The sequence below is a fragment of the Schistocerca nitens genome, chromosome 2, assembly GCF_023898315.1.
Source record: "Schistocerca nitens isolate TAMUIC-IGC-003100 chromosome 2, iqSchNite1.1, whole genome shotgun sequence".
Classification (NCBI taxonomy): Eukaryota; Metazoa; Arthropoda; class Insecta; order Orthoptera; family Acrididae; genus Schistocerca; species Schistocerca nitens.
The window spans coordinates 1,168,875,829-1,168,893,886 of record NC_064615.1 but is presented as its reverse complement, the minus strand read 5'-3'; the positions used below and the strand labels follow the sequence as shown (position 1 = coordinate 1,168,893,886).

At 38.7% G+C, this 18,058-nt stretch overlaps 1 long non-coding RNA gene across 2 annotated transcripts in view; it reads right to left on the bottom strand.

Moving 5' to 3' along the window:
* Window positions 1-16,105, bottom strand: part of LOC126234816 (uncharacterized) — a 173,932-nt gene extending 157,827 nt beyond the window's left edge. For both annotated transcript variants that reach the window (XR_007544781.1, XR_007544780.1), the window contains exon 1: window positions 16,030-16,105. This is a non-coding gene — a long non-coding RNA (uncharacterized LOC126234816). The remainder of the gene's footprint in view (window positions 1-16,029) is intronic.
* Between the last annotated feature and the right edge of the window lie 1,953 nt (window positions 16,106-18,058).

Genomic DNA, 18,058 nt, shown 5'->3' with positions numbered 1-18,058 from the left:
TCCGTACATCTTCGGACGTGCGAAGCTCGATAAATTCACGGCGTAAAATTTTAATCCTCAATTACTTATCCAAACAAACAACAATTATTATTATTACAATTATTATTATTATTATATTTTATTATTATTATATTTTATTATTATTATATTTTTTATTTGTTACACTGGCGACCGTGACAGGACTCATTATTGTATCTGTACTACAACTAATTGTTCTTTTTCATGTACATCCTGACCGGCAACAACCTATGTGGTGAGAATATTGAAGAAAACGAATAAAATCTGGAGACCATTTGGACTGGAAATGCAATCTTCGCATCAAGACGACATGTACGGTAAGACGCAGCACTCGCGCATCCACAATTGATTCCAAGCACATTTTTCATTCAAAATTATTTTTCTCAGCATTAAATTCAATATTCAGTTTCCATTCAGTAATTTTTTCCAAATTCCGCGAAATCTCATTCAGACGATTACTTTCTGATCGAACAATACGCAAGTAACATTGCACAATATGGCCGACATTGTACAAGATTCAAGCAACATGGCTAGTCACCATTAACACGTATGCTACTTTCGATCTTTAAAGTCATCTCTCAATCATTCTCAGTCATTTAAACACACACATAGGCAGTACATTTTCACACTACGCACTTAAACAATTTTTTTCTTGCACACAATTTATTCACGATATGGTAAAAACTCGACACCAGTCCACAATGGAACAACAATCAAGTAATGCAAACATGGATACACATACACATTCAGACACAGAAATTAATGCAGACACGCAAACGCATCAAAATAATCCGCTACAGACACACATAAACGCCGAGAGGAGGAATTCAGAACCAAATCTGAGACACCACGTCACGTCTAATGACGCGGCGGGGGCAAGCTCATTTTGCAATCAAAATTTTGCCGCTATACTGAATTCAATTTTGGAAGGCATATCCAATATTAAGCAAGATAATGACGAAAAATTCTCACAATTAATGACAGACAATGCAGCCTTCAGAAATGACATAAAATCAGACTTCGCCACACTGACTCAAAAGGTAGATGAAATTAATGCACGTCTTTCCAAACAGGTCGACGATCTTACGGAAAAATTCGAAAATTTAGAGTTACGACAAAGCGACAATGCCAATCACATCCATGACTTGACAAAAACCTGTGAAATTATTAATTGCAAATTAGAATCAAACACGCACGCATGTGACGAAATTAATTTGAAGGTGAATACAATAGAAACAAACGTAGCTGACATTCACAAACAGATTCACACAACAATACAGATAGAGGCTGAACCCCATTTGTCTCGCATTAATTCACAATTTAAAGAATGGACGGCACACAAAGACGAAATTTTTGAAGAATGTATACAAAACAAATTGCCACATATTGTGCACGATTCTGTAGTGGAATACATGAACAACAATAGACAAGTAATCGATGACGATATGCAAACAAAGACAACTCAATGCCAAGCACAACAGCATAGTACACCCACTACACATTTTTACACACACAGAAGAAAATCTCGATTCGGAAATGAACACATGTACACACACGAATTTCAACACTCAAATACACAATACACTGACACGCATAGCAACAGATACCCATCACCTGAAATACAATATAATTATTCTGATGAAGAACCATGTACACACAGGGAAGAATTCAATGATTACACGGAAAGAAACAGACGAACACGTAACAAAGAAGAAGAAAGTCTATTCAAGCACCGTAAATTCCAACCTTTTATACCAGGCAAAAACACTGTACACCCTGTCATCTTCTTAAAAGCTTTTAGGAACGCATTCCCACGTTCGTGGAGCGACCACAAACGCATTGCGTACGTTGTGGATTACATTCAAGGGGACGCTGCTGTCTGGGCTTACCATGAAAGCGACAGATGTGTAACATACGAGCAGTTTGAACGCGCCTTCTTGAATAAGTTTTGGTCACCCACTGTGCAGGAACGTATCCGCAAACAAGTCACTGAACCCGAACACTTCAATCCTAAAAACGGCAACCTGCGCAGATATTTCGAGAAGTACCTAAACATGACACACTTCCTTAATGAACCAGTGAAACCAAAAGATGTGATCCGATCACTGAAAGCAAGACTTCCTTTTAATATTAAAGAGAAATTACTATACTTACCGGACGAGGAACCTGAATATTTTTTGGAAAAGTTAGATGCTGTTGATTTACTGTATGAAGAACAAGAACCAACACACAACTCACGAAGTAGGAATCAACATGTCTATATTGCTACATTAGCAAACACGCAGCAAAATTCACAACACACAGTAAACATGCAAAACAATCACCAAAACTCACAGCTGCATACAAACAACAACTGTAACTATACACAGGGAGATAACCCGTACAAAAAACGAAGAAACGACAATTTTAATTCAAGAAGGAATAATGGAAACAACAACGGACACAAAGCCAAACAGAAACACTGGCAAAGAAACAACAACACAGATTACACAAGAAATGGAACACCTACACCACACTTTAATCGGAACAACAACCAGTATTATGTGAGACAGTGGCAAACACAGCAACCGCCACCACAAAATCATATTCAGATGCCACAAGGGAATTTTGCGCAAACAAGCAACACAAACCAACAAATGACTTCAGCCAACCGAAAACAGACAGGCGATTGGCAAAGACAATATCCTAATGTAAATATTATTGAGGTAGCTAATGAAACTACAACTACACTTGCCAATGACCAGACAAACCAGGTAAACTAGAACCAGTCATTACTGAGCCCCAGGTCGTGACTGAGGAACATTTGGGGGCAACTTCAATTTAGAAACTATGTTTGAATACACACTTGCTAGTGAAACTGTGAAACAAGAAAAATTAACATTTACACAACAAGAGTTGCCTACACTATTCTTAAGATATAATGAAAGTAGAAACTTAGCTGATGATCTGATAAATGACAACACACAATGTCAAGGAAAGATTTGTACTGTCTTCCACCTCAGGCATTGTAGGAGGTATACCTACTAACATAATTATTGATACAGGAGCTGCTGTCAGTGTGATTTCTCACAATTTTTATACTATGATGAAGAAAACTTCTAAGATACCAGAGTTCCCAGTTCAAAACTGTTTAATATTAACTGCATTAGGTAATAAGTCAAGTAGAGTTAATAAGCAGGTATTTGTGACTGTTAGTATGGGAAATGGAATCGTACAATGGCCTTTCCTAGTTGTCCAAAACCTTGCTGCCAATTGTATATTGGGTATTGATTTTCTTTGCGAGAAGGACTGTACTATAGACTTCTCCAAAGGCATTTGTTATTTTAAGTATGAAGGCAGAGACATAGTTTTGAACTTGGACACTCGACTAGTAGACCATAACAAGCACTGTTCTGGCTACAAGATACAGATTATACGTGAGACTGACATAGATTCCACACAACAACCTGTATCACACGGTGAGGTAGTGAATGATGTACTTACACAAATTAATTCTAAGTTATCAGGATGTGATGCTATTAATGAAGAGGAGAGATCCCAGCTTAAACATATTTTACTTAAGAATAAGGATGTTTTCACTAGTAAGCCAGGTAGGATCAACACATATATGTATACGATTGAAGTCAAGCCTCACCAAATCTATTACCACAAGTCATACAATGTACCTCTAGCTCTGAGACCTGCGGTTTGAGAAGATTCACAAATGATTACATGCCATACTGTGGAAAACCTAAAGCCATTCTATGAGATAATGCCAAGTATTATGCAGGATTCACCTGGAGAAAATTTCTAAAGGACAATAACATTAAGAGCATCTTTATTTCAAAGTTTCATGCATCAGCCAACCCTTGTGAGAGAATTTTTAGAGAATTAAATAGATTCATGAGAACTTATACCTCAACACAGCACACAAACTGGATACATTACCTAGCACTTTTTGAGGAAATACACAACAATTTAAATATATACAACACACCCTACACTCCTAGAGAAATCATGTTTGACACAAAGGAAACTAATGAATGGAGCAACCCACTACCAAAATTTTCTGACACCAAACCTTCACACGAGGAAAAGGTAAGGGAAGTACTCATTGCAATTACTGAACAAGCTGACATTAGAAATAAGAACTATGGTGCCAATCTGAAAAGAAGGCAAAACTTTACAATAGGCATGCAAGTTTTACTTAAGACCCACTACAAATCGTCATCACCTCTAAAACGTAATGTTAAGTGGCGTCCATTATATGAAGGTCCTTACACAATCATTGATATACCACACCCGGGAGCATATCTTCTACAAAACCCCAAGAATAAGAGAATTTTAGGTTTGTACCCTCACAAAGATTTGAAAACTTTTAGCCCTTAGCAGAGTATGCTGATACAAAAACAAGGTAAGTCACATCTGGTACCTCAAGCTGGAAGAAGATATAAGCTATAATCTTAAGTATCTACATTTTACAGCACCAGCAGTAACAGCAGCAACAGCAGCAAGAAGATAAGACACAGGAAGAACTAACAATTTTCGTGCAAAGCACAGCTACTCATTATATTTATTAATACCTTGCAGACAAGCTGACAGACTAAATGACTGGAGACAATTACTGCCCTGAACCTGATATATTAATTGGCATGATAGACACTTGATTTGCTATTCACACTCACACCACAATCCACATGAACACAAGATGCACAAAAAAAAAAAAAAAAAAAAAAAAAAAAAAAAAAAAAAAAAAAACACTCTACAGGAAATGACAAATGAGATTAATTGAGCAAGGCTATATAATTTATTTTATTTGTAAATGATACTTTGTGCATGTGCTAATTTGGAATTGATTGTGGATGTGACGTGTCGTGTCTTATTGTAATCATGACTTTTCAGGACAGATCATCTCAAGGATGTTTTCTAACCTATTATGAAAGTTTATGTTGCAGGAAACATTTAATGAGGAAGAACACTTATTGTGTAGTACTGATGTAAAGGAAAATATACTTAAAAGGAAAACTTTATTAAAAAGGGGAAGAGACCTATAAAAGAAAATGGATTTTCTGAATGTATCACAATACACTGAACCTATAAGATAATTTTTATGTCTGACCCATATGTATTTGTAAATATCTAGTTTAATGCAATTTAAATGTAAAATATGTATATGTATTACCAAACAATGTAATGTAAATGTATAAGTACATGTTTCACAGAAATTTTTTTTTATCTATGTAAATATGTAACAGAAAACTGTATTCAATGTGAAGTGATATTTGTTATGTTTTGTGCTCTCTGTTGTGAACGAACATTTTGTTTTGCAACGAACAATGTATGAAAAAGTTGTGTGCAAATTTAAAAAAAAAAACGGTTCACTGCACTCATGATGGGACACTATAGGTGACGTGAGTTGCAAAACCACGGTACACTTTTCGACGAAACGACGACACAATATCCAGGAGACGACATACACCTTTCGGAAGACGAAATTGGAGGTTATTGAGTAGATGTAACATGGACTGGTCAGTACGGAACCACTGACACCATGTATTCCTACCAAGACGAAACCACATTTTAGCTACGTCTTCCAAAGCACGCTTCATTGCGGGATTGTTGATCTCCAACTCTTTTCTTCAAGAACTTTCGTCTCAACGTAAACAAAACGTGTGACACGTGATATTTATTTTAAAGTGCAAAGACTTTAGCACACTAGCACAGTATAAACCATTTCTAACAAGTGACATTCTACACAGAATACGTTCACATATCTCTGAATATGCACAAAAACATTAATTAATTTTATGTATTGAATGAACATGTGTAATAACATTTTGAAGTGAAAGAGAACAACGGACTATATGCCCAACAAAATTTTTACAAAGTAACAGCACAAGTGAATACGAACTGTGAAATTTGTTATAGTCTGTACAGAACTGTTTGACAATATTGAGAAGTGCTTGTGGGTCAGCAGTGATAGCACTGAGCCACTACATTGGCGTCTGGTACTGGAGATCCCGGGTTCAATACTGCTCGGAAGCAAATATTTTTATTTTTTCTTTTCACTTTCATTGATCTTGTATGTAAATATTATTTAGGTATTTTTGTGGATGTATGACATTTTATCATATTTTAAGTATGTTGAATCTGTGAAACAAGATACGTAATAACTTATGATTCATGACATGACAAATAAAGAAGATACGTCAACAAATTGCTCAGCTGCAGGTGGTACACCTTTGCTCTCGCAATTTTGGGGGCAGTTTAAGGAACCATTTGCACTCGAGCACAGACAATATTTAATTTAGTTAACTTAGATTATATGTATCGATTTTTTAAGACAAGAGAATGCAATTAACACCGCTCTCTTGTCACAGCCGGTAGGCATTAACACTCTCATGTCATTCGTTGTCCTAGAAGGACTTAATATTTTGTGCGGCTCCACAGTTAGCTATATTGATATTTATTAGCAGAAAAGAGGCGCAGAATTAATAAGTCGCTCTCATTTGTGAATGATCTGCCATTATTTATCTAGAATTTTACGTAAGTGTAATTTATATCGTAATGTATGTGTAGAAATGAATATATGTTTATTTAATCGTATGCTTTTCTTTGTTTTAGTAGTTTTAGTCACTCCATTTTCATGATTGAAGCTGAGGTCAGATATGAGACTTTGTCTACAAAAAATACATAATGAGCCCTGGCTACGTTCCGTACATCTTCGGACGTGCGAAGCTCGATAAATTCACGGCGTAAAATTTTAATCCTCAATTACTTATCCAAACAAACAACAATTATTATTATTACAATTATTATTATTATTATATTTTATTATTATTATATATTATTATTATATTTTTTATTTGTTACAGGAGGCGAGTTGTATACAATGGCGGTAGTGGGGTGTCCATGGTGGACTGTGCTGTCTACTGGCGACAGGTGTCGCCGAAGTGGGGGAAGAGAACAAAAAAGAGGCAGCAGCGAGCACCAGGCGGCGATGGCCACCGGGCGGCAGCAGCGGCGGCAGCGAGCGCGGGGCGACGGTGCTACCGGCGGGAAGTGTGGTCCGTCTATGAACTTGAATTCTGACGGAAAATCTTCGTCAGTCCTCGATGGCTCATTTGAAGACGACTGGCAGGTGCTGAGTCAAAATATCGTGCAATGAATTAAACGACGATCGGCTGCGAGACAGAAACGTTTTTGACCATACATACGATGTACCAACAAAGACAGACAGTCACGTAAATAACAAATGTGGAACTAAGCTATAAAAATATAACAACATAGAAATATATCTCGGTCAAACTAGAAACAAGAGACTATCTGCCGCCAAAGAGTGCTAAACTAATTTATTTAGAAAGAACATCTTTTCTTGGACATACAATTAATATACTGGTAACTGCACTGAAGACCCAAAGAAACCGGTACACTTGCCTAATATCGTGTAGGGCCCCCATGAGCACGTAGAAGTGACGCAACATGTTTGGCATGGACTCGACTAATGTCGGAAATGGTGCTGGAGGGAGCTGACACCATGAATCCTGCAGGGCTGTCCATACATCCGTCAGAGTACGTTGCACAGGGATCCCAGGTATGCTCAATAATGTTCATGTCTGGGGATCTTGGTGGTCAGAGATGTGTTTAAGCTCAGAAGAGTGTTCCTGGAGCCATTATGTAGCAATTCTGAGCCCCTGGGGTATCACATTGTCCCGCTGGTATTGCCGAAATCAGTCGGAATGCACAATGAACATGTATGGATGCAAGTGATCAGACAGGAAGCTTACGTACGTGTCACCTGTCAGAGTCGTATCTAGACGTTTCAGAGGTCCCATATCGCTTCAACAGCACACGCCCCACACCATTACAGAGCCTCCATCAGCTTGAACAGTCCCCTGCTGACATGCAGCGTCAATGGATTTACGAGGTTGTCTCCATACTCGTGCATGTCTATCCGTTCGATACAATTTGAAACGGGACTCGTCCGACCGGACTACATTTTTCCAGTCATCAGTAGTCTAGTGTCGGTGCCGACGGGTCGAGGCGAGGCGTAAAACTTTGTGTCGTGCAGTCATCAAGAGTATACTAGTGAGCCTTCAGATCCAAAAGCCCATATCGATGATGTTTCGTTTAGTGGTTCGCACGCTGACACTTGTTAATGGCCTAGCATTAAAATCTCCAGTAATTTGGGGAAAGATTGCATTTCTGTCACGTTGAACGATTCTCTTCAGCCGTCTTTGGTGCCATTCTTGCAGGACCTTTTTCCGCCCGCAGCGATGTCGGAGATTTGATGGTTTACCGGATTCGTGATGTTCACGGTACACACTGCCTCGGAGATGCTGTGTTCCATCGTTCGTGTGCCGACTACAACATCACGTTCAAACTCACTTAAACCTTGATAACATGCCATTGTACAGAGGTAACCGATCTAACAACTGCGCCGAACACTTGTTGTCTTACAAAGGCTTTGCGACCACAGGTCTATATTCTGCCTGTTTACATGTGAAGGGCTTATTTCAATAGTGGTAAGAGTCCATTTTTGTTCGTTTTGAGATACAGAGTCCTAATTTTAAATGAGCGCTGAAACATCTGCAGTTGAGATACCAAAAATATTCAAGCACATGGCTTCTTGCTAGAGATGAACCTTTCTTTCTGTTTGTTTGGATCATGAATTTCAGAAGCATTATAGGCAGTAAAGTGGAGTTAATGGACCTGTACCACTATTGAAATAAGCCCTTCATATCTCTGTATGAATGCGCCTCCCTATACCAGTTTCTTTGGTGCTTCAGTGTACTAGGATATTGATGATGATGTTTGGTGTGTGGGGCGCTCAACTGCGTTATCATCAACGCCCTTACCAAGTCCCAGTTTTTGCACAGTCCAATTTTTATACACACTACAGTTTAGCCACTGACACAATTGATGATGATAATGATGAGATGATGAGGACAACACAAACACCCAGACCCCGGGCAGAGAAAATCCCCAACCCGGCCGGGAATCGAACCCGGGACCTCTTGATTCAGTAGCAACGCAGTGCAGTAGAGCGTAAATATTTCTGTATTTACGGAGTTTATAAAGTCATAAATGATGGAATTTGTTAAATATAAAGAATACTTTAACCTGCATTCACGTGAGAGCCATTGGATATTATCAATTGCTTCTAGATCAATAAATCATAAAATTTATAGTGCCAAGATAAACAGTTTAAACAGGGTTATGCTGCCGTCAACTGATCTTACTGAACTTGTTAGAAAAAGGCCATGTATACACGTGGAGTGCCTTGCGTGCTTTGTTTCGTGTAACGTAACACAGCATTTTTATAACAGATTCCATATCATCAGATGACTGCAGCACTAAACTGTTGCAACCTGTCATCTTGGAACAATAAAATTTTCTACAGTGCGATCACAGACTACAAACTACGTCCTTCATTGCAACTATGTAGATCGCCGCACAGCACAACATATGTATTTTATTCATATTATTTCGTAGCAATTGCAGACAAATGTTTAATCTCTTAAAGCAAATGCAGCGTTGTACTTCATTGCTATGTCAAGTCGCAAGTGTATTTCCAGACTAGCGCTGGTGCCATTCTGCAATACATCAGATCTCCGACGACGACAGCGAGAAACTGCCCTGCAGGTCTTGCACACTGCACACACACGCCTACATTAAGCGACGACACACAGCAACAGCACATTATTGTCTCAGAAGTGCTGTAGCAGTTCTTTTTCCAAGTGTTTGTTGCTCGTTTCTGTCAGTATTAAGAAACTTCCTTAAAATTGCATGCCGGACTGAGACTCGAACTTGGGGCCTTTGCCTTTCGTGGGCAAGTGCTCCAGCGCCTTTTTTTTTGTTGGTATTGCAAAATGAGATTGACAATTTCTTTATATATATATATATATATATATATATATATATATATATATATAATCTGAAAGGATAACTATAAACCAGACAAACGTAAAATTAACATTGTGATAAGTAGTAAGCTTTGGAAGGTAAACATACGTCATAAATATAAAAAAACACAATAAAATTACATTAAAAAGAAATACTTCTCCAACTATGCTTCAGGTTCCAATGAATACCTTCCACAAATTAAAGAAAATCCTGTTTCACATATAACATTTAAGTAAAGTTAAATTTCGGTAACAACCATTGCCTTGTCATACCATAAATAATATTTCTGTATTGCTTGAAACTAGTAAACTGAACATTATTCTCCCATTACATAAAAAAGACACATATCACAATGGAGAATTGTATTTCCAATCCCCCCCGCTGTTCTGTCATCCGGGTATGTCCTCTCGTAAGTACATTGTATGCACCGATTCTTATCTTCCGTTCATGCTTTCTTCGCATCGATAATTTAACTTCTCCTACCCGGGACGTTCCAGCTATGCGGGGGCTCTTGAAACGTAGTCCACAGAAAGTTAGAGAAATACTGTTGGTATTTAGGATTGTTCACGTTCTTTAGATATCGTTCCTGTAAAAAGGCCCAAAAGTCCATTACATTCTTTGGGCCATCTCTAAACAAATAGAGCACCGTCTGGCCTCGAAGCCACGTTACGGCATTCGTTTCGGTGCGTGGGTAGTAAGTCCCGTCTGAGAAGAATATAATCCATGGTTAAAAGTTGTTTTGCCCCATTCGGAGAAAGAAAGCAATCATTCGAGTCGCCAAACACCGCACATCTGCCGAGGGGCCGCATATGAGACGGTGTTCATCGTCGTCCAGGGTTTGGCAACGAGGGCACAATGGTGAATCTGTCATATGAACCGCATGGAGTCTGGATCGGATGACATTTTTACCATTAACTGTTAGGTACCACGTTGGGCGTGTCTCTGTGTCTAAGGAAACATTGTGTATCGATCGCCATACTACTTGCCAATTGATATATGGATGCTTCCTCTCAATAGGACTGCTGTGTCGTCTGGTCGTTAGTATCTGATATATCACGCGCCGTTGTAGGTCTGGTTTCCGACAGAGTCGACACCGTGTCGTTGATCAGTTTGACATAGACCACACTGTTTGTGTAGAGCAGTGGATGCCAATCATATCTTGTGGTTCAATTTTAATTTCTCGGCGTACAAATCGGTCTATTTTAAATGCCTTCGGTCATGCAAATCCATTATTGAAGCTGATCTTGATAGCAGATTGACGGTACGAATGAGGCATTGTAGTTCGTAAGCGGAAGCACTAGCGACGGCTAACACGACGTAAACAATCGGGTACGCGCTAAGCAAGGCGGCAGGGACGTAACCAAAAATATTCAGGAAAGGACAGGAATAGAGCAACATAAGTCAATTAGCAATGAAAAAAGTAGGCAGTCTATGGAAGCGAAGGCGACACGGCTGTAGGAAAAAATGTCAAGAAATCGAATAAGAAATGATCGCTGAAAGGACTGATTTAGTGAAAAGGAAATTCAAAACAATCTTCGGTTAAATAAAAAGTAAGGGTGGCAACATTAAGAATGGAACAGATATTTCTGTGTTAAATTCAGAGAAGAGAGAGCATAGGTAGAAATAGTACACTGAAGGCCTGTATAAGGGAGAGGCTTTGTCTCATGACTTATAGTTATATCAAGTATTGGAATCAGTATTTAAAAGAGCTTAGGAAGACTCAAGTTCAAATAACGCGCAAGGGATAAATAATATACCATCAGAATTTCTAAAATCTTTGGGGGACTTGACAACAAAGTAACTGTTTACGTTAGTGTGTAGAGTGTATGAGACTGGCGATATCCCATAAGACTTCCGAAAAACTAAATCGTCCATACACTCCCTAAGACGGAAACGGCAGGTACCTGTGAGAATAGTCGCACAGCAGCTTAACAGCTCATGCACCCAAGCTACTGACATGAACAATATCCACAGGAATGAAAAAAGGGATTATTTATTAGATGTCGAACAGTTTTGCTTTAAGAAACGTAAAGGTACAAGAGAGGCAGTTCTGAAGTTGCGCTTCCTAGTAAGACTTAAGAAAAACCAAGACACGTTCATAGGATTTATCGACTTAGATAAGGCGTTGGTGAATGTAAAATGGTCCAAGATGTACGAGATTCTGAGAAAATTTGGAATAAGATGTAGGAAAAGACGAGTAATATACAGTTCAAACAATAACCAAGAGAGAACAATAACACTGGAGGGCCAAGAGCGAAGATCTCGGATTACAAAGAGTGTAAGACAGGAATCCAGTCTCTCGACACTACCGTTCAGTCTACGCATCGAAGAGGCAGTGACGGAAATAAAAGAAATATACAAGAATGGCGTTTAAACTTAAGAAGAGAAGGTATCAATGATAAGATTAGCTTGGTTCAAATGGCTCTGAGCACTATGGGACTTAACGTCTGAGCTCATCAGTCCCCTAGAACTTAGAACTACTTGAACTTAACTAACCTAAGGACATCACACACATCCATGCCTGAGGCAGGATTCGAACCTGCGACTGTAGCGGTCGCGCGGTTCCAGACTGTAGCACCTAGAACCGGTCGGCCACTCCGGCCCTCGATAAGATTAGCTGATGACATTGCTACCCTCAATGAAAGCGGGGACCAATGCAGGACCTGCTGGATGGAATGAAGAGACTAATGAGTAGAGTATATCGAGTGGAGTAGACCGCAGAATGGCGGAAGTTGTGAGGAGCAGCAGAAGTAGGATTAGTGATGAACTTAGCATTAAAATTGGATATCATAAAGTAGGTCAAAGTAAGTAATTATGCTAACTTGGCCGCAAAATAACGTATGACAGACGGAGTAAGGAGTACGTTGAAGGCAGACTAGCCAAGACAAAGATGACATTCCTGTCGAAAATAAGTCTACCGCATCAAACATTGTCCTTAATTCGAGGAATAAATTTATGAAAACATACAGCTGTAGCACAGCATTGTACGGTAGTGAGTCATGGACTGTGTGGAAGTCGGAAAAGAAGAAAATCCAAATGTTTGAGATGTAGTGCTGCAGAAGGATGTTGAAAAGTGAGTGGACAGATACGATAGAGAGTGAGGAGGCTCTCTGCAGAATCGTCGAAGAAAGTTAAAACCTCTAGAGAAATACAGAGAGTAGAATGCATACAACAAGTAACTGAGAACATAGGGTACAAATGCTACTTTGAGTTAAAGAGTTGACTCCACATCCTCTCCCAATGAAACTTTAATCGCCTCCACTTACCCACCCATGGAATCTGCCCTGATATATACCCGAACTACTAGATCTTGGAGAACCCACTCCTCTTCCCCTTGTCTTCCTCTCCACTCCTCTCCACCCACAATCTAAGCTTGGTCTGGAACAGCAACCCTCTTCACTGTTCTAAATCCCTCCTCCAAGCATCTGACCACACGCACCCCTCCTACGCACTACCCCGATAGCTACGGTCCCGTTCCATCCCTTCTCTGGCAGACTGCATCCTTTCATCAGTTCACTCTGCTATGTGTCTATTTTAATCAGTCAACAAAAGGGCTTTTTATCATTTAATTTATGCTACTGTCAATGTGTATTAAATATTGGGTGAAATATTAACTTATGCAACTGGCCATCTACCTCTTTGTTGTGGAAAACATTTCTTCTTGTACCTCCGTATCCAGTTTTGTAATCGCTCGTAAAATTTTTAACATCATGTACCTGAAGAGCGGCGAACTGTATCCGCCGAAATAACAATAAATGAAAACAAAAGCCCGGGGTGGACGAATGCGTACGGCAACCGGCGAGACTCATCACACGCGGATTGACGAACTACAACAGGACTTCACTTCCATAGTGATGAAGCTGTGCAGGCGGAGGTGAGGGTGTGACTTCGACAACGAAGTCATGAGTCTGCAGTGGCGGTATCAACAAAATGGTCTCTCGTTGGTAGAAAGGTGGTCGTAGCCAGGATGACTACGTTGTGAAATAAATATGTATACATGAAAAGTAAAGATGTAGAATGTTAAGAAAGATTGTTTTATTTAAGAAAGCGTTAACAGTATTCCCATAAAAATTAGGAGGCATTACTTTTCAGCACGCCCTCCCATACGCATCACTATCGTTTTCTGTTGTGTGAATGAAAAAGGCGTGTAAATATTTATGTATGTATATTTCATATTTCATTTCGTGTTGCTCCTTGAAGTTGCCATATCTTTTACAAATTTGTTTGTACCACCAGGTAGTTTGATAATGCCCAAAGAGGCGAAATAGCTGACCGCTAAATAATGAAATAAAATGATTATTTCAAAATAATGCACCCTAAGCAATAAATGAACTTTTCCGTGTGACACGAGAAGCTGAGCGATGGCTGGATACAAGGGGGGCCTAAGGAAAGGTCTGTTGGAACGTTACAAGAAAAATAATATTTGTTGATAGTATATCAACAATTGAGTACGCTCTAACAGAAACAATCTGAAACAGACAGAATTAGCAATCTACATGCTAACACAAACCTAAAAACAGTCTATTTTACTATTTAGCTCACGTCTTTGCCTCCATATTTTAATACTGGTTAGGTTTTGTGTACCTTGTCTGTGATATCAGATTAGCTGTTGATACTAATGCGTGCATAATAATCTGCTTTATCGAAACACTGTTGGAGATAAAATTATTTATGATGTTAATACTTCGCAAAATATATCTGAAGATAACTGATATTTTTCTGAAGGAATGGTATACTAATTCTGTGAACATAGTCTTTAACAAGAATAGCGAACGTACTGCATTTCTTAGATGGGTGCTTTTTTCTCTGTTTGGAACGGAAGGCAAAAAACAGACTTGCAACCAATCGTAGCCAGACAACAGAGCAGTGCAAGTGACAGCTTGTGTGCGTAACAAGAGGCTGTTTTAGAGCAATAAAGGATACTGCACAATGTTAGAGGGACACGTCGATTTGTTACATTTACATTAATAAGCCATCTCAGGTACGACATCACCTTCCATAGAAACTTACTTCGAGACAAAATACAAGCTGAAGTTGTTCAAACCTAAACTCCAGAATGCATTGTGGTCAAGAAATGCTATACGGTGAGCAATAACTGCACAACTGATATGTGACGTGAATGTACTGTAATGTGTTTACGGCTCACTGCTTATTGCTTACATATTTGTGCTTCATTCAAAGCCAAGAAGTTTTTTACTGTGTTAGAACTGGAACAGGAGGGTCAGCGAAATTAGTGAAAGTGGTTTTTGATTATGGACAACACACTGACATGATCAGTAATAACGTTGGGTTAGTATCACTTGGAAAATTGACATTTCCTTTCTCCTCTACAGTTTTCTGAAATTATATTGTTTATTCGAAAGTAATTCTAAGCTGTTCAGACGTTTGTGCAGAAAGACCACAAAGATAAGATAAGAGAGATTAGGGCTCGTACGGAAGAATATAGGCAGTCGTTTTTCCCTCGTTCTGTTGGGGAGTTGAACAGGGAGAGAAGATGCTAGTTGTGGTACGAGGTACCCTCCGCCACGCACCGTATGGTGGATTGCGGAGTATGTATGCAGATGGAGATGCCGATGTGAAACGTTAACGTTACGTAACAAAAGTATTACTACAATGTCCTCATCATATAGTAAAAGTGGTTAGTTAATTTCTTATAGCAAGTTGTTGTTACTGTAGCACTGAACGGTAATAGAAAAAGTTATTGCTTAAGAAAAATAAAAGTATTACTTATTTACCTGAATTGTTGAGTCGCTAAGTTCATGGTCAGTACACCTTTAAAGTCTTCCAAAATTAAAGTGAAACAGTCAACTTTAAATGCGAACATTTTTAGGTTAGGCTTTACCGTGACTGTTACTGACATTAAATGAAACAACAAGTTTACTGTTACCAGTCACCGTTTTATTTATTTCCACGACGCGTTTCGAAGGTTTAAACCTCCATCATCGGGTGGATTTACATTAGTAAGTATTACATTTGTGGGTGTGTTGTGTTACGATTTTTGGAGGAACTTGTGGCACTGCCTAGTGGAGAAACGAGACGCTATTTCAGAATATGGTTTAGGATTACTTTTGACGAAAAATTAAACTGATATCTAATGGTAAACATTAAATAAGTAAACTACAGTACCTTCAGTGATCACAGGTTCCTTTTGCTGTCGTAACACATCACATGTATACTGCCACATTTGTAAACAAATATGGCGTCTGGAATCAGCTGGGTGCAAGGTTCGTATAGCAGAGGTGAAGACATAGTCGCAAAGTGCAAAGAATATACATCATAACAATATTATTACAAAATAATTGCTTTAAGCATTTGGCGGTGTTTGTTTTGAGGTGTCAAATATATGTGTGTGTACTTCAGGTGGTATATAAATCCAATTCTGACAAGTTAAAACAGCAAACATTCGTACTCGTTTATACAATCAGGTGAAATGTTTAAATGGCTTAAACTTCATACTTATTGATAACAATTAGGTGAAATGTTACAGACTATAATTACAATGATCATATTGGCTACAACAGTAAAATCATACATACATTACACTCTTTGATTGGGGTTAATAAACAGATGTGAAGTGAGGGGCTGGAGGCAGAAGGAGAGGTAGAGAGAGAGAAAAAGTGTGTGTGTCTCAGCTGGGTGCAAGGTTCGTATAGCAGAGGTGAAGACATAATCACAAGGTGCAAAGAATATACATCATACCAATATTATTACAGAATAATTGCTTTAAGCATTTGGCGGTGTTTGTTTTGAGGTGTCAAATATGTGTGTGTGTACTTCAGGTGGTATATAAATCAAATTCTGACAAGTTAAAACAGCAAACATTCGTACTCGTTTATACAATCTGGTGAAATGTTTCAGACTATAATTACAATGATCATATTGGCTACAACAGTAAAATCATACATACATTACACTCTTTGATTGGGGTTAATAAACAGATGTGAAGTGAGGGGCTGGAGGCAGAAGGAGAGGTAGAGAGAGAGAAAAAGTGTGTGTGTGTGTGTGTGTGTGAGTGAAAGGGAGAGGGAGAAGAAGAGGGAGAGAGAGAGAGAGAGAGAGAGAGAAAACAGAGTGATTATATGAGAGGAAACATTTTATGGCAAGGAGTCTTAATATTGCATGTTGCATATATTAGCTGCCTAAAGGTTGGGGTAATACATTGGTTAATGCTATAAAATATGCAGATAGATATACATTTGTGCCAGTAGTTGATGTACATACAGTTTTAAGCTGACAAGGGGTACAAGCTGTTGGTGTGATGAATTATCTGTGAATGAGGTCAATCTCTTGTACTCTTGGCAGCTGTCAATATTTATGGTAAATATTAGGTGTGTGTGTGTGTGTGTGTGTGTGTGTGTGTGTGTGTGTGTGCATTTTTATGAGTGTAGGCAGTTGTTGAAAACGGAGATGATACTATTGTAAATATTGTCATTTTTGTCATTTAAGATAGATTCTGGTTGTTTCATTTGATGTTTGTATATTTGGAGTGTTTCAAGGATGTCTAGTTTTCTGTCTTTTGGTTGGATGTGTAAGATGTAATACTTGTGTTGTTAACATGGTGTTTTGTTTCATGCAGGTGGGTAGCTATTGCTGATGTGTGATATTTTTTTGTTTTTTAGTGCTGCCATGTGTTCCTTGAACCTAATCTCAAATGATCTGCCTGTCTGGCCTATGTAGAAGCAGTCACAGTCCAAACATTCAATTTTGTACACACCTGTGTGATGAAGTGGGTTTCGTGTGCCGATGTTGTGGGGTAACTTCTGTCCAATCTTGTTGTCTGTTGTAAAGGATATGCTTATGCCTTTCCGTTTGAAGACATTGGCAATCTGGTATGAAATGTTACCCAGAAAGGGGATTGTATGAAAGATGTTATTTTCTTTTTGTTTCTTGTGTTGTGATTCCTTTGCCATTATTGAGTGTTTTAGGGTGTCTACTATGGAGCTGTTATAACCATTTTCAATAGCTGTTGTAATGGACAGAACAACATACATAGAAAAAACTTTAGACTTCTTCCAAACCAGCAACGTAACTGAAATACATAAAGATCCAACAGGCTGAATACAAAAGGAGATTAAACACATTTCAAACAACATCAACTTCCTACTCACCATCCAAGAAGCAAGAAACATTGTAACAATGAGCCCACAAGCACCTT